Source organism: Dryobates pubescens, chromosome 6 (assembly GCF_014839835.1).
Source record: "Dryobates pubescens isolate bDryPub1 chromosome 6, bDryPub1.pri, whole genome shotgun sequence".
NCBI classification, from domain to species: domain Eukaryota; kingdom Metazoa; phylum Chordata; class Aves; order Piciformes; family Picidae; genus Dryobates; species Dryobates pubescens.
In genome coordinates, this window is record NC_071617.1 from 13122366 (window position 1) to 13148368 (window position 26003).

Genomic DNA, 26003 nt, shown 5'->3' on the forward strand with positions numbered 1-26003 from the left:
TCCTGCCTCTTGCTTGGTCTTACATCACTGAAATTTAGTCTTGTGTGCTCAAGAGCTCATTACTTCTTTACCCAAACTGAAAGAAAATGGTATTTGTAAGAGAGGAAAATGTTGTTGGATTTTATTTTTATTGCTGAGTTCTTGGTATGAGAAACAACGTTTAATGATCAGATAAAAGACTGAAACATGTACTCTCCTTTTATGTGTTGGATTTTATAATACAAAAAATGTGATTGCTTGCATTTTATTAGTTTATGTGTGCCTGATTCCCTGGAGATGTTGACCATCACTTCTGTTCTCCAGAAGACATGGTTTCACTCATGACTTCTTTTCCTCAAGATCCCAGCCATCAGTACTTAAAGCATCTATTTCTTACACTGAGGACATGAAAGATATGTCTAAAAATCAAATGTCAAGGTTTCCTCTGTTTATTTTTAATTCCAAGGAAAAAGGCTCTCATTCTTTCTTGCATGGGGATTTTGAGGAAGATGACAAATAAATTACAAAGCTTGAGAAAATTGCTTCCAGACAACACTAGAAAAGAACAAAAAGCCACTGAAACCATTTGACTTAGCCTTGGTTTCTTCCAATGGAAAAAAAAATAAAAAATCCAGCTGGGCTCAGAAACAGAAGAATTAAACATTAGAATGAACCAAGGCAGTGATGAGTAAAACACAGACTAAATGAAAAATCTTTATTTATGTACATACATTTGAAAAATAGGGATGTTCTAGTGGAATATTCCTGCCTTAGGAAGCAAAACACTTTGCTGGTTTTGATTTATTATGATTTTTTTATAATCAGCCCTTATAAGAAAAATATATAGAAAAAAAATGTAAAGGTACATTGGTGGCACACTCTTCTGCATGTGGAGATCTCTGTTAATATCTCCCCAAATTGCCTCTTTGTATGATGAGTGTTGGCAGCTCTGCATTGCAAAGCATACAAAGTGCATCATGGCATCATGAGATTCTGTAACTGATGTTCCAAAATGAGTAATAGGGAAAAGGCTTCACATCTCCCTGCTGCATCACTGTCCCTTGGCTTCTTCCTGCTGTGGCCTAAAATACTAGATGCATCTGGTTAACAGGTTGCATGGCCATCTGTGTCCAGCAGATATGAGTTAGGACACTCCAGAGATGCTTCAGAACTGCACAGCACAATGGTAAATGATAGATCTAGCTGGGAGATTATTCATGGGAGACAGTTGTGAGAGTGTCGTACCCTATGAGTGACACCTGACTTGAGGTTTCCACAAAATGGGCTTCTTCCTGAGAGGGTAATCATATCAAGACATACATTAATATGTCCAATATTTCTGTGACAGCCTCTTCAGAGGAATGATGCCATCACTTAGTATAAAAACATCAGTAAATTTTAAAATAGCCGTGCTGAGCATGGCGCAAAATGCAGATGTAAGAGAAAGTGCCCACCCTGCCCAATCCACAGTACAGCTTTGGAGAGAAAAGCATAATGCTGGAAGGGTGGATACATAGAATCATAGAATTGTTAGGGTTGGAAGAGAACTCAAGGATCATCTAGTTCCTGCCCCCCTGCCATGGGCAGGGACACCTCACACTAGATTACGTTGCTCAGAGCCACATCCAGCCTGGTGTTAAAAACCTCCAGGGATGAGGCTTCTACTACCTCCCTGGGCAAGAGCTTCTTCCTAACATCCAATCTGAATCTACCCATTTCTAGTTTTGTTCCATTCCCCCTAGTTCTGTCACTACCTGACACCCTAAAAAGTGCCTCACCAGCTTTCTTGTAGGCTCCCTTCAGATACTGGAAGGCTACAATAAGGTCTCCTTGGAGCCTTCTCTTCTTCAGACTGAACAGCCCCAACTCCCTCAGTCTGTCCTCATAGGAGAGGTGCTCCAGCCCTCTAATAATGAAATAAAAGGTCTTGCCCAAGCACCTGGTCAGTGATCTCACCAGGAGTACAACTGCCTGGTGCCTCAGTTAGTGAAATGCTGGACTAACAAACAGTAGAGTGAAAACATGTACTTACTTATTGATGAAATTGTAAGAAGCTGTCTTACTCAAAACATATTCTAGTTTACAAAAGCATTGTTTTGTCTTGGGGGATTTAACTGTGATTTTCAAGAATAACATTCAAAATATTGCTGTATTTAAAATGAATGAAGTGGCAAATGAAAAATACATGTTCTGTCCTTTCTAAGATACAAAGGCCTCTGAAAAGTGGAAGGTTTTGGTTTTAGCCAAGTCTTCTCAAACCAGGAAGAAGTCTCACAGAGAACTGCAGGACTGGTTCGTTCAAAAGTAAGGGCCTGAGGCAAAGCGGGAGCCTGATAGTGCTGCTTCCATTTGGGTCAGGTCAAGGAAACAGATGCACTTCTCAGATGAGGAATGCAAGGCCATTGCCACTAGGTCAAGTTCTGAAACAGGAGCGTGGGCAGCACCCTTTCACTCCACTTTCACAATGCGGTAGAAGAAAAAGACATCCACCCATCTGCTTGCACACACGTGCCTGCTCACACACGTGTACAAACAGGATGTGCATGCACATGTTCTTCTCAGTCTTTGCCAAGCTATGTAACCTGCTTCACTTCCTTCTTTCTCTCTCTCTCTCTCTCTCTTTTATTTTTTTTTAAAATCCAGCTAAAGCAGAGTTCTTTAAGCTGGAAAGGAAATATCAAGAAGAGTTTCTGTCTCACTGGAACAGCATCTGACTTCTTTGCATGCATTGCCTGTGCTGCTGGATAGCCATGCCTACATTCTTCTGGCATTGTTTCTGTTACGAAGTTTTGCCATCCTTCATCGCTATCTGAAATGAACTGACATTAATTTTGGTAGGAAAAAAGAAAAAGGGAGGGGGTAAAAAGCAGTACAAATAAATGTATCTGAGCCTTCAAAAACACTTAACACATTATCAGAGTAGAAAGACAGCTGTAAGAAAGTGTTTTATAACTTACTGCATAATCCTAGAGACACACATTCTATAAATCACTGAAACTGCAATGGGAATGTGGCAAGGGTGGTGCCAAATGACACTGGGATGTCATTAATCACAATTTTCATCTAGGCCTATGGCTATTTTTGAATTGTCTGTTGTAACCTGGAAGAGTCCTTAGCAAGTGATATATTGGAATTCCCTGAGGTAAGCTACTGCTATGGGACATTAAGAAATGTGGTCCCACATTTTGGCAGAAAAGTCTCATTGCCCTCTGAACAAGAATTCTTAAGGGGAAAAACCCTGAAGGCACAGATGAGGACTGTGTCTCTGGATATCTGTGGAAGAAAATCAGTATATGAAAGGCAGAAAAAAGATAATTGTATTTGATAAGTTTGATAGTTAATTCTGTGGAATCTTGTTTCCCAAACCAAATATGAACGCTTACTTCCTTAGAAAGAAAAGTCTTATGCTTACAGCCCACCTCCTTTTTTCACCAGCTATTCTTCCTGTGCCTCTGTGGTCTCAGCAATGTATACTATGCCCTTCATTACTTTTATTCTCTAAACAATAAAATCCTTTCCTTATTTTGCTTATTCAACTTCTGAAAAGCATCAGAGTACAAAACTGATGCAATATGATAGTGACCCCATTCAGGGTCAGCTCCAGACTGGCCATGCAATGCTTGCAATGCTATGCTTGCTCCCACAGCCACTTATGAGAGATCAAAGCAAATTAGAATCATAGAATCAATAACGTTAGAAAAAACCTCAGAGATCATCAAGTCCAACCTGTCACCCAACACCTCATGACTAACTAAACCATGGCTTCAAGTGCCATGTCCAATCCTTTTTTGAACACTTCCAGGGACGTTGACTCCACCACCTCTCTGGGCATCACATTCCAATGGCCAATCACTCTTTCTGTTAAGAACTTTCTCCTCACCTCGAGCCTTAACCTCCCCTGGTGCAGCTTGAGACTATGTCCTCTTGTTCTGGTGCTGGTTGCTATAGAGAAGAGACCAACCCCCACCTGTCTACCTCTTTTCAGGTAGTTGTAGACAGCAATAAAGTCTCATCTGAGCATCCTCTTCTCCAGGCTAAACAACCCCAGCTCCCTCAGCCTCTCCTCACAAGGCTTGTGCTCAAGACCTCTCACCATCCCCACTGGCCTTCTCTAGACATGTTCAAGTGTCTCAATAATTATAATTAATAATAAATAATGATCACACTTTCCCTTGCCTTCCCTTCATTCTGAAGTGTATGCTTTGGTAACACCACAGCAGCTATTTTGACTGAAGGAGAGGTGGAGTCAGCCTTAACAATGTTCTCAAGAGGATACCGTTGTGGAATGTTGGGATCTCCTGGTGTTTAGTATTAATGCACATTTCTGCACTCCTCACCTTCCCTTTGGCTATGTTTGAGTTGTTCTCACTAATTTCAAGTGAATGGATAATCACATCTGAAAAGCAGTATTAAGTTCAGGACAAAGTGTATACTATCCCCAAACAGACATATGTCTGTAATTAGTTTTGTTAGGATGATGGAAAAGGGTATACATTTTTAGAAGTAGATGAATTTCGGGTTTGCATACAATCACTGGCTTGTCAAAAGACTCTCACAAAGCATGAGGGCATTTTCCAGGTTCTGAACAAAGCTGGTCTTCATGCCTTCATATCGTATGAGCCAGCACAATGATTACTACCTTCTGATAAACTATATCCCATAGGTATCTTTTATTTCTGACTTGCATTTTACAATTTTTTTTTACCCAGATAGTGCCATCAGTCATCTTGCTTGAATTCCTGCATAAGCCATGAAATTTCATTCTCTAATTTAATTCTCTAAGTAAGTTGGTGTTATGGTAAAACATATATTCTTAAAATGACACTCAGATAGTAACTGAAGACATTCATCGAGCTATTCAATTACTTTCAGCTGGAGTCAGTTGCAGAGTAATTCAGTAATTTAAAATATTTATTCTTTGGGTTGCTGCAATACCTATGAAATTTTGGTGTGGGCTCAGACCTCATTATGCCAAGTCTTACAGGCGTGTAAAGCAAAAAGAGAGGATGAGATCCCCTTTCTTTTGGCCAGATTCCTATCCAGATTAACTCAGAAGTCTCTTGCAGTCTGTCTTGCTGGACTTACTTATTTCTGTTGATTTACTCCACAAATTTGAGTTTGAATTATTTCTTATTTTGTTGCCAGATTACTGTGGAAGAGCTCTGATTAACCAACCGCAGTGGTATAACAAGTTTTGCCCAGAACTACAGATTTACAGATTATATTTTGGGTAAACCAAGCAGTAATATAGGGATACCTTTCTGTAAACATACTTGCACATTTGGGTCTACAAAATGAGAAAGAGAATGGATGTGAATGGTCATGCTGCTGATGAATAAAAGCTAATAATAAAATAATAAAAGGCAACCAGCACCAGAACAAGAAGACACAGTCTCAAGCTGTGCCAGGGGAGGTTTAGACTGGACGTTAGGAAGAAATCCTTCATAGAGAGAGTGATTGCCCATTGGAATGGGCTGCCCAGGGGGGTGGTGGAGTCGCCATCGCTGGAGGTGTTTAGGAGGAGACTTGATGGGGCGCTTGGTGCCATGGTTTAGTTGATTAGATGGTGTTGGATGATGGGTTGGACACGATGATTTCAAAGGTCTCTTCCAACCTGCTCTATTCTATTCTAGTCTATTCTATTCTATTCTTGGTGCCATGGGTTAGTTGTTTAGGTGGTGTTGGATTGGTTGATGGGTTGGACGCGATGATCTTGAAGGTCTCTTCCAACCTGGTTTATTCTATGTATTCTATGTATTCTAATGAGTTGAGTGTGCAGTTCAACCAGACCACTTTAAAATCACTTTCAGGCTCTTTGGGACAAAACATAGCTGCATTTGGATAGCAGGTATAAGTGGGGGTAAAAGGGAAATCAAGCAAAGCAGCAATGCACATATCCTTTGTTCACATTTTAACACCCATACATTATACACTACAAGAACTTTTACCTCTTTGCAACATGCTCTGCAGCCCACTCATCTGTTGTTGACATGTGACTGCATTGCTATGTATGTGAGTTATTTCATGACTGTTACATTAGCTTTTGCAAATGGCAAGAAGACTACAGTGAGAAGTGGAGTTGGTAGGAGTGATAGATTTTTTTTATATATATAACTTTAAAAAACACTGGGATGAGTTTCTTAGGCAAAAAAAAGAAAAAGAGGTTGGTATTACTTTGAATATATCAGAAAAGACTATTTTGCTCTTGGAAGAATTAATAATTTAAACCACAGAATCAAAGAATGGTAGGGATTAGAAGTGACCTCTGAGGGTCATCTAGTCCACCACCCTGCTGAAGCAGGTTTGCCTGGATCAGGTTACACAGGAACACGCCCAGGTAGGTCTTTGAAAGTCTGCAGAGAAGGAGACTCCACAACCTCTCTGGGCAGCCTGTTCCAGTGCTCTGTCATAGTAAAGACATTTTTCCTCATGTTCAGATGGAACTTCCTGTTTTCTAGGCTGTGTCTATTGCCCCTTGTCCTGTCACTGGGCACTACCGAAAAGAGTCTGACCCCATACTCTTGACAACTGCCCTTTAAATATTTATAATCATTGACAAGATCCCCTCTCTTCTTCAGGCTAGAGAGCCCCAGGTCTCTCAGCCTGTCTTCATAAGGGAGATGCTCTGGTCCCCTAATCATCTTTGTAGTTCTGTGTTGGAGTCTACAGTAGTTCCTTGTCTCTCTTTAACTGGGGAGCTCAGAACTGGACACAGTATTCCAGACATGGTCTCACTGAGGCAGAGTAGAGAAGGAGGAGAAACTCCCTTGTCTTGTGGGCACACTTTTTTAAATGCATCTGAGAATTTTGTGGCCTTCTTGACCTGGTGAACTTGTGGTCCAGGACTCCCAGGCGCTCCTCCACAGAGCTGCTTGCCAGCATGTGAACACCTATCTTGTACTGGTTCATCCCCAGATGCAGGATCCTACACTTGCTGCTGTTGAACTTCATTAGGTTTCACTCTGTCCAACTTACCCTCTTTTATCTGGAACTTGTAAGTCTTCCTGGTTTGCCTTTCAGCATTAGACCTGTTAAATATTGGTCCAGAACGATTAAACAGACCTGTTTGAAAACCTCTTCCTAGTTCTGAATAACCTAGATTTTTAAATCTCTGAATGTTTGGCATAGAAATGAAATCACGTTTCTGTGTGGGTTATTGCAAAAGACAAATTTTGCCAAATGCCTCCTCTTGTTCTCATTTAGTTGCTTAATTTGTGGGTTTTGATCAGTTCTGTGGGCTGCCCTCAACAATCCCTTTGCTTTGAATTTTAAAAAGAAGAATGGAGTTAGTTGTGTGGTAATGCCTACTGAGCGGGAAGCAGTTGCTGCTGGAGGTCTGAATTAGCAAAGCTTTAAATCCTATTGGAACAAGACTATAGCCAGCAACATTTGCATTTTGAGTATATGTCATTTTTAGAACAGACTTCACCACTTGAAAGTCTTAAGTTGTACTGAAAGTTAGGCTCAGATGGACATATTTTGCCAGTCAGATTTGAAATGTTCCATAAGCCTCCTCATCTGAAACACGCAATGTGATTTGTTGAGTGTTGTCTACATGCATATTCACACTGTGATGTGTTTTAATATTACAGATCAGACTGTTTTGTCTAAGATATGTCTGGAAAGTATTTTCTTCCTCCAAAACCCCACGTCCTTTACATCCTCTCAGCTACTCAGCTGAATCAGAATGCTTAACCAGTGAAGTGAAACATTTTTGCCCAAAAAAACCTCTTTGTATGTCATTTTTACTCACAGCTTTTGGGGAGAGTTCCTTTGTTTTGTACTGATTCATGTTCATTTCTCCAGCTCTCTGAAACAATATGAAGGTTGCACTCTGCTCTAACCATATAATACTTTTTGTGCACTTTTTCCGTGTGGTATTCTGGAATTTTCATACAAGTTAATTAATGTTTTGGCTACATATTTCTATCATGACCTTATCACTTTCTGCCAGTAGTTGAATCTTTAGAATAGAATAGAATAAAACTGGTTGGAAGAGACCTTTGACATCATCGTGTCCAACCCATCATCCAACACCATCTAATCAACTAAACTGTGGCACCAAGCACCCCATTCAGTCTCTTCTTAAACACCTCCAGTGAGGGTGACTCCACCACCTCCCCGGGCAGCCTATTCCAATGGGCAATCACTCTCTCTATGAAGAATTTCTTCCTAACATCCAGCCTAAACCTCCCCTGGCACACCATCATCATCTTTTAACAAGCATATGTTTGCCATAGACACCTATCTTCAGGGTTTGGACAGATACTGAATCTGCTGTTCTTTTAATTCCAGGACAAAACCAGAGTGTGAGTCGTACCTATAGAAATATTTCTTGGCTCGACAGTAGCTTCTGTTTGAATCCAGGTCCTGCACAGGCTTTCAAATGGTCATGAGGCTTTGGCACTTGTACTAACTACTAATCCATCTTTATTGTCAGTGCTGGAGGATTCTGATGATCCCCTCTGGTGAGGTTAGGTCATCTATTCTGCTACTTAAAACACTCTTTCACCTTCACTGTGTTCAGTTGGAAACATTGAGATCTTCAGTCCCTGACAGTCACTAGCAAGACTCAAAGAATCCAGGATTCTCAGAAGCTGGTTTCTTCACAGAACAAATCCACTTTCATATTTTCTAATATCTCTGTGTGTATCTCTAATATCTCTGCCAGGAAATCAAGTGGCAATAGACACCTTTTTGAAGATATTTCCCAGATGCATAATTTCTTATGTTATGAATAGTTATGAGACCACCAAAGGTGTTTCCAAGATAAAGGTATGCACCACCAGAGGTTCAGCCATAGCTGTAGCCTTACTAAAATTGTGAAATGCAGTTGCAATATCAGTTGCAGCTGCAATATCTACAGTGCATGTACAGTGAAGCTGTCTAGAAAGTACAAGCTTATAGGAGTGTTGTTGCACATTTGATTAAAGAAGAACATAACAGGAAAAAGAAGTTTTGCAGTGAGGGTTAATATCTTTTATTAAAGCAGCATATACTTTTGTCCTCATGGTCCTGGGAGGGCACACATGCTCTCTTTCCTTCTCTTTGGCAGGTAGCTAACAGGGCAGTTCCCCCTTTGACTACAGGAGTGTTTGCAACGCAGGCTTGGCCAGAGTGCAGAAAAAGAGTGCAGAAAAGCCACATTTATTGGAAGTAACTTTTCTTTCTCCTTCAGTACTCATCCATATGCATTAACACTGTGGGTGATCCCATGCACTTCATATACTCACTAATTACCTAAAGGTAAAACTCCTGTTATAGCTTCTTCTGATAGACAGGATGAGAGGAGAGGAGTCAACACAGTAATTATTGTATAGATTCAGAAGCTATATTCTTATGCAATAACAATGCCAGAGAAGAGAAAGAGGCGTAAGACTCTTTTCTGAGTAAAAGGAGAAAATAAATCACAAAAGTCTTTGATGAACTCTGTCAGTCTGGGAACTGTTCAGATCTTCAAACTAGCTCTAACCTGTACTAAGAGCAGCAGCATGGATAGGTATGGAGGGTACTAGCTGAAGCTGTTCCTTCAGTAACAGCATTTATGATCACACTGTGTTGGTTTCCTTCACTTTTGTAACTTTCCCAGTCTTGAAATCAAGAACTTAAGCTTTTGCTTTCCTTGACTAAACTCATTTTTGCTTTTGAACTTGTCTGGTGAAAAGCCTGAATCAAGATAAAGACTGAAAGAAAATTACTTCTCTGAAGAGTAACTAGTCTAGTAGAATGTTTGTGCAGGCAACAGCCTTTCTCCCTGCTAGAAGCTGAGATATGTCTATGATATAAAGTCTAATTTGAAAGTGCTGCAAGCAAGTTTTATGGGGTAGTGACAGGATGAACATTTCATAGAATCACAGAATGGTTTGAGTTGGAAGTGACCTTAAAGACCATCTAGCTCCAAAATCCTTGTCATGGTCAGGGACACCTCCTACTAGACCAGGTTGCTCAAGGTCCTGTCCATCCAGGATTGGAGCCTGTACAACTTCTCTGGGCAATCTCTTCCAGTGATTCACCACCCTCATGGTGAAGAATTTCTTCCTGAATGTTTAAATCCAGCTTCTTCCATTTTTAAGCCATTACCTTCATTCTATAACTACATGCCTTCTTGAGAAGTCCATCTCCAGCTCTCCTGTTGGTCCTCTTCAAATACAAGATCTCCTCAGAGCCCTCTCTTCTCCAGGCTGAACTACAGCTCTCTTGCTCTGTCTTCATAGGAGAGGAGCTTCAATGCTCTGATCGTCTTCATGATGCTCATCTGGATCTGCTCAAACAGCTCCTTCTTGTTTGGGGCTCCAGATCTGGACACAATACTCCACATAAGGTCACACCAGAGCAGAATACAGCAGCAGAATCACCTCCCTCAATCTGCTAACCACATTTCTGTAGATGCAGCCCAGGGCTCAGTTGGCTTTCTGGGCCGCAAGTGCACATTGCCAGCTCTTGTTGAGCTTCTCATCAACCAGCACCCCCAAGTCCTTCTCAGGACTGCTCTTTATCCATTCTCCACCCAGCCTGCATTTGTGCTTGGGATTGCCCTGACCCAGGTGCAACATTTTGCACTTAGCTTTGTTAGCTTCATGATGTTGGCCTTGGCCAAGCTCTGAAGCCTGGCAAGGTCTCTCTAGGGAGCCTAATTATAGCTGTGTAGCTGCAGATCATCATGGTATGAGTATAGCTTTATGACTTATATCATCAATATACTAGTTTTTAAATGTAAACAAACTAGATACTATTGAAAATTTTGCCCCAAATCTTCATTAATTCTAAAAGAACTTCTTCTAAATCCCATGGGTTTGGAAAACAGAAGCAAACTTTAGAATCAGACAATGTCTATGATTTACCAGAAAGGTTATGTAGTTAGTCTTCTGAAAGATGCCCTGGCAACAAGTTCTGATCTTCTTTTTTAATTGTTGAACGGTTTCACAACTGCAGTACTATCTCACTGCTGCTCTTCCTAACATCAACTGTAATTTGGAATGCAAATAAGCTGAATCATTAATTTTAATCTGTTCTTAGATTCTATCATCCTTCAAGACAGAACTTAGTAGAACATGCAACTGTGAACGCATTTCTACTCCGGTTAGGGTTTGTTCCTGTACTCTTATTAGGATGAAATATTTCACTAGACAGAAGCCACACATGATCTGATTCCTATGACCACCAGATGGAAGGTCAATTTGAGGAGCAGGGACCAAGTCTCATTCCTCATTGGCTATTTCAGAAATCTCTGCAAGTGTTGTGTATGCTCATTAATGTCTGTTGCACATAACTTTTTAATCCACTTGATAATGGAGACTTAGTGTCTAACTCTGTTCTCTTGGTTAACACATACAGGTTAATTTAAATTCAACAAATCATACAGAAAATCCTTCTCTCAGCAGCTTTGTCTATGGCCTGATTGGGAAGAAAAATAATACATTTAAAAAGAATAATTGGTGGAAGTAAAAAAGAGTTAATAAAAATAATCAGCATTTTTCTCTTTTAACTCTTTCTCCAAGGAAACAAATATATAAAATTGACATCTTTTAAAATTTAGGCTAATGGTCCATCAGAATGGAATGCTTGTAAATCTAATGGTTTGATCATGCACAGCTGCTAAATACTGGGCAACCTACATATCCTAGTAGAAGAACATTCTATTTTCAAGACCTCCCTCCAAGATCCAGTCAGCCACTACCACATTGTTATCGGTGACACGGAATATGACAAAAATGGCTTTAAGCACTATACAAATCAGTTAGTTGTAAGAATTTCACATTTCAAGCCTTTCAATGACAGCCAATCTTCAGCAGAGTTTGTGATACCTGCTGTTTGATGCGGCTGCCCTTTGTGTTATCTTTTCCTATACCTCCAATCCTATAATCCTTGTCAGGTGAAAGGCAGCTTAATAGCAAATGCATTAGCAAAACATAGTCCTGACCTATCCTGAGGCTATTTGGTACTTGTCTTTCTCTGCTCTCTGTATGCTGAGTTTGCCAAAATTTTGAAGCAGAACCACTCCACTGTCTTCCTGTCACACTTTCTTTTATGCAAGCTACAAAAGACTACAATGTCTAATACCCCTTGTGATGTTAGCACAAAAGCAAATGTAGTTGAAGAAGATGACTCAGAAAGTAGGCAACAACAGCCCTACTTGGTGAGGGAAGCGTGAAAAATTCAATCCCTACCAGCATTTCTTGCAGTATTAATGTCCTTTCTCCAAGTCCCACCAAGGTAAGCAGCTGGCAGTGACTTTGTGGGTTCAAATAAACACTGACATTTTCTCCGCATTCTTAGGAATGATTCTTTTCTTCTGTTTCCTTCAGAGTTCAGCTTTGAGTCAGCACTACCCTGTAGTCAAGAAGCTAGATCCTCTCCACAATATCCCAGTCTCTGTTCATGATACTGTTTCTCTTACTGCCTTTCCCCCTCTGTGCTCAGAAAGTTCTGCAGAGCTAAGCCTGCCATTGAGGAAAGGAGCAACTCCCCCTCCTCCTTCTGAGCAGTTTCAATCTGACTAAAAGTGAGATAAATGTGCAGTCTTCCCCTTGCTTGCCACCCATGCAGTCTCTTTTAAGATAACAGGAAATATATACTGGATTTATACAATAAACAGGAAACAATCTATCATTTGTAACCACAACACTACAGGAGCAAAGTGCTCCAAAGTAAGCAACTTGGATTTAAGAAGTCTCCATTGCATTATATAGAAGTTGAGTTTTGCCCACTGTTCTTTCACCTGTTCTGGGAAAGACTGGTTTGTGCCTTTCAGTGTGCAGGCATTCTCATATCTGATTTCTTCTCAGGTTTCATAATGGACAGATTTTGCTATCAAAGCCCTTCCATTTAGATTCACTACAGCACCACTGGTCTTCAAAAAGGTTTTATGAGTAGTATGCATTTATTTTATATGCACTGGGACAAACCTATTTTCTGATGTGGGCAATTCCTTGAATGCAGAACTAGCAATATATGACTAAAAAACTTCTCTTTAATAGCACTCCTCTAGTCATTTAAAATCACCTGGGGATTAAGGAATTCCTGTTCCTGCCATTGGACAAATAAGATAAGAGGGAATTCATTCTTCCACTCTTTGCAAAACTCTCCACTAGTGTTCTGTGGCTGAGATCCTGTCACTTTGCATGTGCTTATACAGTATCTGGCTCCTGCCTTCATTAAGGTATTCAAATACCAAGATCATAGAATCATAGAATTGTTAGGGTTGGAAGCTACCTCAAGGATCATCCAGTTCCAACACCCCTGCCATGGACAGGGACACCTCACACTAGATCATGTTGCTCAGAGCCTAGCCTTAAAAAACTTCCAGGGATGAGGCTTCTACCCCCTCCCTGGGCAACGTGTTTCAGTGTTTCACCACCCTCATGGTGAAGAACTTCTTCCTAACATCCAATCTGAATCAACCCATTTCTAGTTTTGTTCCATTCCCCCTAGTTCTGTCACTACCTGACACCCTAAAGGGTCCCTCATCAGCTTGTAGCCCCCTTAAGATACTGGAAGGCCACAATTAGGTCTCCTCGGAGCCTTCTCTTCTCCAGACTTAAGAGCCTCAACTCTCTCAGTCTGTCTCCATAGGAGAGGAGCTCCAGCCCTCTCTTCATCCTCGTGGCCCTTCTCTGGACATGCTTCAGCACCTCCAGCTCCTGTAATAGGGGCTCCAGAGCTGGACTCAGTACTCCAGGTGGGGTCTCACCAGAGCAGAGTAGAGGGGGAGAATCACCTCCCTTTACCTGCTGGCCACACTTCTCTTGGTGCAGCCTACCATGTGATTGGCTTTCTGGGCTGCAAGTGCACAGTGGTGGCTCATGTTGAGCTTCTCATCCACCAGCACCCCCAGGTCCTTTTTTCTAGGGCTGCTCTCAAGCCAGTCACTGCCCAGCCTGTATCAGTTCTTGGGATTGTCCTGATCCAGATGCAGGACCTTGCACTTGGTCTAGTTGAACCTCATGAGGTTGGCTTGTGCCCACCTCTCCAGCCTGTCAAGGTCCCTCTGGATGGATCCCTCTCTCCAGCATGTCTGCTGCACCATGCAGCTTGGGGTCACCAGCAAACCTGCTGAGGGTGCACTCAATGCCATTGTCCATGTCTCCAACAAAGATGTTAAACAAGACTGGTCCTAGTACTGATCCCTGAGAGACTCCACTTGTCACGGGCCTCCACTTGGACATGGACCCACTGACAGCCACCCTTTGGGTGTGGCCATCAAGCCAGTTCTTTATCCACTGAATGGTCCATCCATCAAACCCATACTGCACCAGCTTGGAGACCAGGATGTGATGTTGTACAGTGTTGAAGGCTTTGCTCAGGTCCAGGAAAATTATGTCAGTTGCTTGGCCTTCATCTATTAATGTTGTGACCTTGTCATAGAGGACCACCAGGTTTGTCAGGTGGGATATGCCCTTGGTGAAGCCGTGCTGATTGTACCAAATCACCTCTTTGTTATTCTTCTGCCTCAGCAGTGCCTCCAGAAGGATCTGCTCCATGATCTCACTGGGCACAGAAGTGAGATTGACTGCAATAAAAATTGATATTATTTGAAGTATTTTATTCTTCACCTGCAGAATCCAGATTGAAGGACTATGATTACTTTTGTTTGCAAATCTGGACTTTAGTGAGCAGAAAGTGATCTCTCTTTTCCCCGAAGAATAAGGGATAGCAGGGAAGTGTGGTCAGTTGTTGTTATTAATTTTAACTTTAGTAGCCAAGTGTAAGAAATTAGTGTCCCCTATACTGTCAACATGGACACTGCCAAAATGAAGAGCTGAAATGGAAAAAGCTAGATAAAGCTGAATAGGGGCAAGAAAGAGAGAATGCTTTAGAAAACTTGTTTTGTCTTGAACACCCTTGATTATCCAATATACCTGCAATTTAAAGATAGGCAAGAAAATGCTTCAGCTGGTCAACACCAGGCAGCCATTCTGTCCCTGTCAACCGTATGTCTGTTTACTTGCTGAGTGAGGAACAAGGCATGTTCGTGGACCAGAGCTATGAATCCCACAGTGAACAGATGGCTGCTGCTTTTCAGCTGTTGGCTGGCCACACAAATGAGTCTGGAGCAGAGTACGACCTTCAGGCAGTATTTTGTATGGGCCTAGTTTAGATTAAATTTGTTCAAGCTTTTGACTCGTTTTATACTATTGATTACCTAAATAGCATGACAGTAAGAATAAATAAATAAAAATAAATGAAAATGTCCTCAAAGCTGTCTCAAATATTTTCCATTTATTCTCTCAGATATGTTTTGAGGGGAAAAAAAGCCAACCCTCTCAAATATGACCAATACTCGTCACTGGAAAAATCACTCGCAGCGCTGAAACCTGCAACTCGTTATATAAACGTACTTACACTGCTCTCCAAATTCAGCTCCTGGTCTCCTTAGCAACACGGACTGCAAAGAGCTTGCCAGCCTGATGTTCTGCTGCCTTTGCAAGCTTCCAAGTCAACTGGAAGATTTTTGGTTTACGATTCTACACTCCCCGAAGACCAGTTCAAGCTACAGGCAAGGGAGAGTCTTCTTTTGCAGATAGTCTCATAAAAGTATAGTTCATTGAAATATATAAGCAATGAACCAACAGGTTCTTCTGAGAAAAAGAGAAGTTTCGTGGCAGAGCAACTTAGTCTCTTCCTCCTCTCAATCCCATGCTTCATGACCATAGGACAAAATGTTTTAATACTGTAATTGATTTCTTTACCATAGCTCCCCTAACTTATTCATTTAAGAATGTAAGAATTATATATGAGGATAATCTCATGTCTTTCCCAAAACTTCTAGAAGCTAATGAATATTTCTTGTAAGACAGAAAGGGGGCAAAGCTGATTCATTATTATACATATATACATATGTATTATGCTTGTGCAGTGCCATTCTAAGACTAGTGGTTACCTAATACCATCACGCCTGCCTTTAGCCACTCAAGATTTTAATTGGTTCTGGAAATGCAAATCTCCTTTAGAATCATTCCTTTCCCAGTTTCTTCTAGCTTAGCTGAAGGTATTGTTTGTGGTTTCTGTCGTATTCTAAACTTAATTTTCATCTTAATTCTGTACACACACAAGGTAAGCATAAATTACTTTAAATCTAAGCCAAAGATTGTTCCATTTCATCAGCTGTCACTGCACTCCACTGCATTCCCTGATGGCACCAAGTTGATGAGAAAATCACTGATTAAGGCAACATTGTGTGTGCTAACATTCAAATATTATGTTCCTTGAAACATTTGCAGGCTTCTTGATGAGCTTGCACTGTACTGAGAACTGGCAGAAGGAACACAAGAGTGATCAATCTCTTAGGCCAGGTGGCTTTGAGCTGCAAGCCCCAGGATGCTGCCTTTGCCTCCAAAATAGGCTGATGGGAAAAGTGATACAGCAGTGAGATCACTCTGTACTTCCAGACAATTTCCCTTTTCCTGGATAAACCCTCTATTAAAGTGAGGCCCACTACACAAAGATGAACAAAGGTTCAGCTGAAAGGAAGAAAAATATGCTCTTGTACCCAGAGGTTTTCCTGCCCGAATAAGCAGGGAATAACTTTGCGGCTCATTTGCTGGAAAGCCCTGACACCTGGAAGAAGGGGTAAGTACTCATCAAACAAACGTACCCAAATGACAAATTTCCCTCAGCAAAGGAAGTCAGGATGTCAATTTCATTTCCCTTCATGGGTTTAAATTGTAGGAAGAAATATTAACGGTCTGTGATTGAAGCCTTTAAGCAAAGAAGTCACATTGCCTGACTGTGCTGGTAACGCCAGGTTGCACACACATCTGCCCGTCTGAGATCTGGGAGCATGTTGTGTTTGTACTCTCTGTACTCTGACTTCCCAGCAGCAAAACATGGCTGCTTCATTAACATTTCTGCTCCACAGCAGAGCAAACCCACTGGCCCCAGAAAAAAACATGCATTTAATTAGGTTTTCCCACCACATCCACTTGGACCCAACATTGCTGAACATTGTACTGCCTCCAGGTAATATAAGTAAGGGCTTCTCCAGTTTGCAACCAAGTCATGCTGGGAGGGGTTTTTGCTCATGTTACTGTAATGCTCTGTAAAATAAAATTTAGTCTGACAAAAACCAGCTGCAAGTGAACAACCATACCGGTTTCTGATGAAAACCTGAATGACAGGATTGCATTCTGGATATGATTTTAAACAAAATTATGTCTTGTGTGTAGTTTGTGACTAACTCCAATTGTTTTAAGGTGAAACCGTACATTAAATAAATGTAAATGATTTTACAAATAGTTTTTATGACTCTGTCACTTACAGGATATGTACATTGTTAATATGTAAATAAATCTTAACTGGTGAGAATACCTCAAATCAAAACAAGTAAGATCTTTCAATCTCCTTTTCACCTCTCTTAGTCAGAATGAATCCAGAAGTTATTTCCAGATCTGTCATTGCAAGCCAAATAAAGCCCGGAAGTAATAAGCAGAGGAAGACTTTCCTTTCTGTATACTGTTTCCCAGTATCTTTTACCAGCCTCTTGACCTGAAAGTAATTCAATTTCCAGTAAGAATCTGCACCAGGCAAAAGCATGGAGAAATTCTGAAATGCAGCAAGAAGAACGGTTAATAAGCATTAACTTATTGGTGGGGTTTGGGTTTTGGTTGGAAGTAATAAGTAGTAATAAGCAGAGGAAGTAATAAGCAGAGGAAGACTTTCCTGTCTGTATACTGTTTCCCAGTATCTTTTACCAGCCTCTTGACCTGAAAGTAATTCAATTTCCAGTAAGAATCTGCACCAGGCAAAAGCATGGAGAAATTCTGAAATGCAGCAAGAAGAACGGTTAATAAGCATTAACTTATTGGTGGGGTTTGGGTTTTGGTTGGTTGGTGTTTTTTACAATGATAGTGCATTAGAGAGATCTGCTCATTTCCATTTAATGTTTTGTATTTATTTGAATGAGCATAACTCATCCTTCATTCACTTCAGGCACTTATGTGTTTATGATGTGAAGAAAGTCCTGATTTAACTGTCCTTTGCTTATTAAAAGTGTATTATCCTACAAAATAATTTATTAATTGAAGATCAGAGTATTCCAACAATCCAAACCGATTGTGTGTTCTGTCTGCATGTGAATTAACTTAATTTGCATCTTCTGTCTACAGATGGGCTAGTTTCAATAACAAAAGGCAAACAGGTACCTGAAATTATTTTGGGAGGTTTAACAGAGAAAACAGCTTCAGACAAATCCTTACCTATGGCTAGCCATAATGAAAACGATCTGAATTTGAGAGCATGCCTAAACCATGTAGAAAAATAACTAGGTTTTCCTCCGTATAATTTAAATCTGCAGTGTAAATGCATATGCACATGGGATTAGAGACACATTTCCATGTGAAATTTTACCTCTGGCATTTCCTGATTTTCGGGTTCTTAGCTGTTCAGTCTTCACGTTTTTTTTTTAACTTGATGTTTTTACTTTTATGAATGGAATGTTTATTTGTGCTGGAGACAGATAATGATCAGGCATCTGCTTGCGGATACACACAGCATGTACCAGCCAGCTGCTTGCAGGCTTCACCAGGGGAGGAATAACCAGTTTTTGGGTCCAGAAACATCAGCCCCTACTCAACCACACGATTTTTTTTTTTTATAAATATGCTATAGGATATATTCTTTCCAGCAGAGGGCAGTGGAATGGTAGATGTACGCCTACAAAAGAGTGTCTTCAAGTCATTGAAGAAAGAAAATTCAAAGAGTCATTGGAAAAAAAAAAAAAAGAACATAAATGGACAATAAGCAAAAGCTATCATTAGCATTGCCCTTCAGGCATAACACAATTTTGCATTGGCTTTATTCCAAGAGATAGAAAGGAGGCCTTTTGATGAACAATTGTATGCCATTATGTAAAACACTCTAACACTTAAGAATTAATAACATTTACATTTCTGAACTAGGAAACAACAACAAAAAAGGCATGCTGAATGTCTTAATCACAAAAGGTCTAATTTTTGTGTGGCCTAGTTTAAGGTACATCTTTTTGACAACCATTTCTTCTCTTGAGGAGAAGATTAGATTAGTAGTTTCTGTCAAAAGTAGAGAACCCATTAAGATATTTGTAACATTATTGTTTCTCACAAAAAAAAACCCCACCAAACAAACAACTAGGCAAACAGCTTAAGGAGCAGTTGTCTTTAAATACTTATTTTGAGACACAAATTTCCTCTTCAGATTTCCTTCCCTTACAAAGCTGAAAATGCTCTCAAATCTGTAAGACCTTGTGGCACATTGGAAATCATATTTGGAGCCTGAAATTGCACGGTTATGTATAAGTAAGACTTAAAGTCTCCTGTTGATAGCTATGAATGAGCTTGTTTCATTGTATTTTTGCTCAGAATATCCACTCTGAGAGTTTGATGCTCAATGTCTGAAGCTTAGCAGCTTTGGTGGTGTATGCCTGAAGCCACAGGCAAATGCTAAATGAACATGCTTCTTACTCTCATGCAGGCTGAGCTTCTGTTCTCTTAGAACTTCCTCTACCAATCTGTTAAATGGAAATGCTCCCTCATATAGCTACATTCATTTAAAGAAAAAACAGGAGAATTTTCAGTGCAATTGAGAGTACCATTCAAGTAAATCAGTGCCATAATGCAACAAATGCCAGTATTTGATGGAAATGCTTGAAAAGAAAATAAACATAATAGCTGATTGAATCCTCAGTTTTCTGATCTCTCTCTAGATTGCAGGTGCCTCATTTAATTTAATTTAACAGGGTTTCTAAAAAGAGAATCTGTTTTTTCTTAAGCACTTCTTATTGACTAAATTTTACTCAGGCAGTTTGTGCAGTAAAATCTAAACAACAGAGTCATCCTGAAAAAAAACCTCCAACCAAACAAAAACAAACAAAAATACCCACAGACAAATGAATAAAAACCCTGAAGAGAGAAGAAAAGTAGCAACAACAAAAAAAACCCAAAACAAAACAAGTAACCAAACAACAAAACCAACCAAACAAGCAAAAAAAACCAAACCCAAACCAAAACTCCACAAGATCCTTTAATCTGAACTAAAAAGATGCATTGTCACGTTATTGAATTATCTGGGGTTTTCCCCAGTCAGTATCATAAAGTATGACTGTATTCTACATCCTCATCTACTGCTCAGCTGAGTCAATTGCTAGTTTAGTGTGAAAAACTGTGTTAGCTTATTCCTTAAACAGAATAACTCCAAAGACTCTTTTCTAAATATGGCATGATGTCATTTCATACTGTAATTTCCTGTTGAATTAACCAACATGAGTCTGTTTTTCATGGGTTTGCACGGTTGTTTTTTGCACTTGTTTTCCTCAAGTATATGAATGCATTTTATATTTTCATAGTATCTACTTACCTTTTTCTATTTCCTTTGCCTTGGTGAGTTCTAGGAGTGAATGTAAAATTCTAACTGTGTGTAAGTCAGGGTTCTGAGTTAAATTCATTACATGCATTTCAGATTTGAGATATTACCAGTAAGCAAAGAATCAAATTTCCAGTTCCAGCTATTTACTTTATATAAACATCCTGGCTACAGATTAACCACAAAAATGTTGGATGAAATTATATTCTTCATCTAAATCTACAGTGAATATCTAGCCAAAGGAAGTATGTTGTTCTTTACCAGTACTCTTGGTGAGGTTTTGGTCTGTTTTTTATTGTTTGTTGGGTTTTGGTATTGTTTTTTTTCTGCTTGCTTTTAATTTTCCTGCTATCCACAAACTTAGCCTTTGATGTATGTCAGTCTTTCTACTAAGGTGGCTCTGGAGCAATAGACTGAGCCTTCTATTTATTAAATATATCTGCTCTTAACTTTCAGAATTAGAAATAACATGAGGAATGTCAGGGGAGCCTTGGGGGTAAGCCAAGTCTTAGCACAGCTGCTATGACCTTGCATGTCAGCATCTTAGCCTTTATCAGTGTTTGTTTTGTGTACAACATGGAATTTCTTGTGCTTTACATTAATTCAGTTTTATTTCTTTTGGCTGCATATTAGGAAAACTTTTAAAATAGTGAATATTTCCAGTCTGCATTGGATTTCCTAGGAAATTTCCTTGGTAGATCTCCAACAGATAATTAATAATAAAGAGAATTACACCAATTTACTCGGGTAAGGCAAACACTGTTAGCCATATTGTAAGCTGAATCCACCGTACTCACTATAAAAGTTTATCTTCTCTGACCTACCACAGAAGATATAGAATCAGAAAAGAAGTTTTGCTTACATTCAGAGCTGTGAATAATGAGAGTTTTGTAGGAACTAATCCTCTTCCCACTACAGTTCTGTTCTTCAATTATGCGTTCTTTAATGAATGTCTAATTTTAAGCATGCAATTAGTCAGAGTGAGAACAATAGACCTACCTCTGCTTAATTTCCTTAGCGTGTCAAAGCTGTACTGACTTCAGCAAAAGTATAATCAAGTTTCTACAGTTCAGTAGTTACTGGATAAAAGCTAACTTACATCCTCAATGAAAGACTGGATTCAACATTTACAGTTTACTAAGGTTTTCCAAATACCTTTTATTAGGTATGTGTTCACTCATGTTGCTGTTTGGCTTTCCTAAAACTGGGCCAGCAGCACCAGCAATGTCTCTGCTGGGTTCAATTATTCAAAATAGTTGAAATCACACTGCTTTAATTTTACAGCTCTCGAGGTTTCTCTGAAGCAAGGCACCAATGTTTGAGGCAAGTATATCAGTAGTATTTAAAGACTCCACAGATAAGAAGTATATAACATCACTTTTTTTTTTTAAATCATTGATCTACTTTGTGTCACTTCTGATAGCATACAACTTTTTTTTACTTGCTGTGTCCACTTTATAATTACAACATAGGTACTCATGCTGGGAACAAATATCTAGCTCTTATGCAAGGGCAGGAAATATTGTCCAATCATCAAATTCGTGTGTCAACAGCAGTATGAATTCAAGGTGACATCCAGAGAAGTTCAAGAAGCTGTTCAGAGAATGCTTTGGTTTCTGTGTCATAACTCTGCCTTGTGAAAGGGATCCTTTTTCCTTCAGTTACTAGACCAAATTTCAGTCTAGACCTCTGATTGTACCATATGCCAAAATTCACAGTCTCAAGCTTAGATTTCTAAGACCTAATAAGGTTATACGTATAATTAATCTGTGGATACCAGAAATTTATGGACACATAGAAGGCTTTTTTATTTATTTATTTTTTCCATAAACTTCCCTGTCATGACTGCTGCAAGGTTCATTAAAGAAAGAGAAGTCTTAATTCAATATGATTGACATGTCTATAAATGTAATAAATCCTAAAGCAAGGTCTGTAGAAGAAATTTCTATAGAGTGTTGTGTAAAGATACATTAGTTTCTAAAAACAGCCATGCAATGGCTCTGCCATTCTTTCCTGGGAGCACAGTGATGCTGTTTACCAAAGTATTTCTGACATAAGTGCATCGGCTAAAGAATCTACATGTTTTAAACGATACACATGTGATTTAGCTTTACCTTTGGGTTTTCTGATTATCGTAGGTCCAATTAATGAAAGGGGAAATGATGACTATGCTCTTTTCAATATATTACAATTTCTACCATTTTTGCTCAGATGGGAACCAGAGGAAATATCATATTCCATTATCTTTTAATCTTATGCAAATTCACAGAAGTTAAGATTGTAGGAGACTCCACTACAGTGCACGCTTTTGCAGCGGTTTCACGGTGTTTTGTTTTCTCAGGCTCTGCCTGAAGGTGAATTTGTGTAGAACCCATTCAGCTATAATCTCTGAATTGCCAAATTGCAAAAAGCCTGTTTCCTTCAGTGAGGGAAGTTTTCCTTTGTTTTTCCTTCTGTCACTCTTTCCCACATCCGTTATTCCTTCAACACACATGTTCAGAGAGTAACTTGAATTGTTTCTGTGTTACGTACACAGTATTTACTGAGACATAGATGTTTTTAGCTGTGCGAAGGGGAAAAGGTGGAAAACCTTGGAAGTAGCCAAGACTACAAAATTATCAGATGGTATTTGTATCTGGCAAGCAACCAAGGGAAGACAGTATTTTCTGTGAACACTTGTACTAGTAAAACATAAATGCACAAATGTTTGCCTAAAGGTATGTTTTACAAGTCCATTACTATGAAAGAAGTAAATGTACTTACATTTCAGACTGTTCTTTTAGGCTCTTCCCCACAGAGTATGTAGCTCTTTCTTAGCTTGCTCTTGGCTCCCACAATAGCACTACTCATGCAAGATGCCAAAATAGACACTATCTTGAGTGGCAAATATTTTTACAGGTTGTCCTAGGTTCTCACTACCATTCAGATCCTGAGGCCTAAGTTTCGCTCCTGTAGAAAATAATGCTGCTAAAGATAGTTACTGAACATCTCACTGTCATGCCAGTCTGGGACCAGAATGCAACTAGGGCATACATCAAAAAATGAGAGCTCCACAGCTGTTTAGCACACGCTACATTCAGGTTTCCGTTTGTGTTTCTGCCTTGGCTTTGTCACTTGCTCTCTGATAGCACGCATCTAGCAAAGAGCAGATTTCCAAATTTACCTCAGCATATACCAAACTAGGTTATTTTGCTCACCTACTTTTCCTGTGTAATAAATGGGGGATAGTGAGGCTGTTTGTTCAGCACATTGAAAGCATAAATCAATATGTGATGCAAATGTGATATGCCACCTATGGCTTCTTGCAACAGACAGCAGCATTAGACAGGAAAAAAAGGTATCCTTTCCTGGCTCATAACAGGCTGCCCTCTGCAGAACACGGTAATGGAGGAGATTCCTTGGTCTTTATCTTGAGAATAAGTATGATGTAAGGGAGTTCATCCACCACCTTCTGTGGACAAAATGAGCAAACCCTAAATCAGGCAAGGACAAGATAGAAATTATGGTCACCTGTTATTCCCCCAGATAATTTACAGTAGCTTTCAGAGGGAGAGAATTTCTGAGCTCTTTTCAGCCTTATGCTACTCCTTGTTTCTAGCAGTCTCCTTTTTCTGCATACCAGTGATCTTCCCAGTAAATCTCTGGAAATGGGGAACATTTACTACTTGTAGGATTGCAGCTGCTTCCAAGGGGCTGCATTAAAAAGAGCTGGAACAGGCTCTATGCATTTATTATTTGCCAGCACAATTTATGCCAGTATAAAATATTCTGTTCAACATCTGATAAATCCTTGCAAATCCATGCACCAGTATTTTTAAGATATAGGCACAAGAAGCAGTGGTTAGGTTTTACTTTTCAGTATCAACTCTGCCTTTCTGTTTCCTGCCTATACCATAAACATCACACTCCAACTCAAGGAGTTAAGCCAGTCTTTGCAGTGAATCTAGAGCATAGACTATCTGTGATTTTGTAATTACAATTCTGAATCACATTTTTCTCTTTGGCTTGCAATAATGTAAATTTGAGGAGGGAGCTGACAGAGATGGAAATTGTCTTTCGTTCAATCCACCACACCTTGCCCAAAATACATGGATGGCTATTACAATACTGTGGCTATCCATAACAGAGACAGAGAGACAGAAAGCACACTTTTTTTTTTCCCCTATAATGAATATCAGGCATTTTACTTGCAAAAATTCCTTGTGAGTTCAGTAGACAGTTTTATTTATAGTTTACTTTACCTTTGTCATTCGTGCCATGTGGCATACACTAAGGGGACACCAGTAATCTTCACAGCAAAATGGAAGGAGTAAGGGGAGACCGGTTATGCAGGAACAGCTGCTTGTTTTCAGCAGCATCACTTGAAAGTGTTTCACATTCTCCTTCTCTGCCTCTCCTCAAATGTTCAGCCTGCTGTGTGCAAGCTGGGTGTTTACAGTTCAGGACTATGGAGGAGGAGGAAATATTTTGCCTATTGTTCAGTGACGTCAATGGCTGCGCTCCCAGTCACTTGAGGGACGCTGGTGCTTAGCAAATATCAATACACTGCTGCTACTGCATGTGCCTTACAGTCTGCTTGCAGGAATTTAAGGTCTCTCCAAGATAGATCCAGTTGGTAGATGAGGTGGGTGTAAAAGGCAAAGAGCAATAGCCATGGAGAGATAGTCTGCTGATTTTTGCATGGGGAAACATTACATGCTAGCTCATTTTTGTGGTGTCAATCCAGCATATTTATTAGTGTTAAATGCTGAATTTAACACAAAACTCTCTTTTATCCTGTACCAAGTTCTTCCCTCTCACACCCTCTTCCTCTGCATTAAAACAAAGGCTCTAAAAATAACACAGAAAACACTGACAATTTTTTAATTAATCAGGATAATCAACATCTGACCATATTCAGTGTTTTTCTGATGTGCTCTCATCGAGTTTTTTCTTACCAGATATTGATAACTGAATTGCAAATGTATTTGCTGAAGAGTTTTGAAGCTCAGTGCTGATTTTGTAAACAAAAATAATGCATGTTTTGTTAAGGTACGCTACAGCTGTTGCTCCTAAAAGGGCTGCAATTCCAAAGCTACACTTCAACCACTTTGTTTTCATTAAAATACATTTGAAATATTCTTTTTTTTTCTTTTTTGCCAAACCTTGCTGCCTATATTTGTGAATGAAAAACTGGATAACTGCAACCTTTGTGTACGTGTGCAGGAAAGTGGGGGTTTAGAAAACACCGGGAAATCATTCGTTCACTTCAGTGCTTTATGTTAAGTGTTTGTAGCTTAAATTAAAGAGGCTGGTTTGGGGAAAAAAAAATATCCATAATATGGTTGAATAGAGCTGTGACTCTGGATGTGAACAAATGTGCAGCGTACTAATTATCTATGTGCGAGATCCTAGTTTCTTTCATATTAATAAAAGAAGCGCTGTGAAAACTTCAAGTGTTTGGGGAGGTTATTAAAGCTTATAAAGGCAGAGCAAATGGGCAAAAATGGGAAGGTTAAGAGCAAAGAGCAGTGAATGTGGAGATTAGCACTGGGCTTATAGTGGGAAATGAAAGGGTGAGCGTGGTGTGTTGAAATTACCTCCCAACTAATCTGGAGAATTAACCCCAAAATAAAATTGCCAGACCGGCTTAGTTGAAAGCAAATGAAGCTATATTTACGAACACAACTACAATCTAGAAATGTGAGATG